General features: G+C 32.7%; 1 protein-coding gene across 2 annotated transcripts in view; it reads right to left on the bottom strand.

Moving 5' to 3' along the window:
- Positions 1–1,138, bottom strand: part of LOC119573254 (transient receptor potential channel pyrexia-like) — a 16,685-nt gene extending 15,547 nt beyond the window's left edge. The window contains exon 1 of one of the 2 annotated variants that reach the window (XM_037920388.1): positions 1,037–1,138. The gene's annotated coding sequence lies outside the window, so the exon portion shown is untranslated. Of the gene's footprint in view, positions 1–558; positions 712–1,036 lie in introns of those variants that run through there. The other variant, XM_037920389.1, reaches the window with a different exon arrangement.
- Positions 1,139–1,429: the final 291 nt, after the last annotated feature.

Genomic DNA, 1,429 nt, shown 5'->3' on the forward strand with positions numbered 1-1,429 from the left:
ATTATCCTCACGTGTTTTATTACGCATTAGCATACATGACGAAACATATCGCAACAATTTGTGACAACTTTTTATCCTAATCTGTTCATATTTAATAGTATAAGTACATTTTGGAAATGTTAGAACCTCTGTATAATGTCCTACCAGTGTTTTTATATTTGTTACTTTGTTATTATTATTAGTAGTACTGTTTTTTGTTATCGTTACATAGTATTGTTAATATCACTATTATTATCATTCTCATAATGTCAGTATCAGTTTGCTAGTACAGTGGCATCAACATCATGGATTCATGAATGACTAGGTACACGATCCATATATATATATATATATATATATATATATATATATATATATATATATATATATATATATATAAAATATATATATATATATATATATATATATATATATATATGTATATATATATATATATATATATATATATATATATATAATATGTGTGTGTGTGTGTGTGTGTGTGTGTGTGTGTGTGTGTGTGTGTGTGTGTGTGTGTGTGTGTGTGTGTATGTATATATATATTATTTAAGCAATTACCTCCACTGAAACGTAAATTATGTGATAGCCTTATCTGTCTCACTGACACGCTGATGAGGGGGGGTGACATCAACACAAGAACATATCGAGACTGGGAATATATAAAATTCTTTCCCACACGTAGACACACATCACCTTACCACCACCTAACTTTAACTGAGAGTTTTCCCAGTGTATGCCACGCTGTTAAGCAACATTACATATTTTTCCCATTTATATCTTATCACATAATTTTGTTGTGGAGATAAGGTTTCCCAGTCTTCTTGGGTGTTATCACTCACCTCTACGATTACCTTTACCTTATGTCAGCTACACGTGAAGGACAGTCAATTATAGAGATAAGAATTGCAATTCTTACCCCAAATTAAAAATAAATGAATGAATACCCAAAATTAAAAACTCGAAATAACACATCTCGATTTGTAACATCTCATTTGCAAATAAAACACAACAGACCTCATATCACTCGCATACTAACCTTTAGTTTATAAACAAGACACGATATGACACGACGAAAAAGGGGGAGGTACACAGAGGAAGAGGCACACACAACTAACTACTTGAAGGCCTTAGTCACAAATGATCAACGAAAGTCCGCGTGTTTAGCGTTAGGAAGTCCTGGTCAGTCATTTTTGAAGGACTTAATTTTCGCGGTTGGAATACACTTCCCTTTTAAAATAGGAAGACTCTGGTACAGTTTCTAAGGCCGATGAGTGGTTAGTGCTACAGAGAATAAATGATGTCCGGTAATCAGTTTGGTGTTATTAAAAAAGAACAATATTAATAAAGCTGAACATGGTAACATGAGCTGTGCTGATGCCAGGAAAAAGGCTTAACTCTCAGCTCTTAAGGACTCCTATTATTGAGCTTA

This window comes from Penaeus monodon, chromosome 5 (genome assembly GCF_015228065.2).
Source record: "Penaeus monodon isolate SGIC_2016 chromosome 5, NSTDA_Pmon_1, whole genome shotgun sequence".
Lineage (NCBI taxonomy): Eukaryota > Metazoa > Arthropoda > Malacostraca > Decapoda > Penaeidae > Penaeus > Penaeus monodon.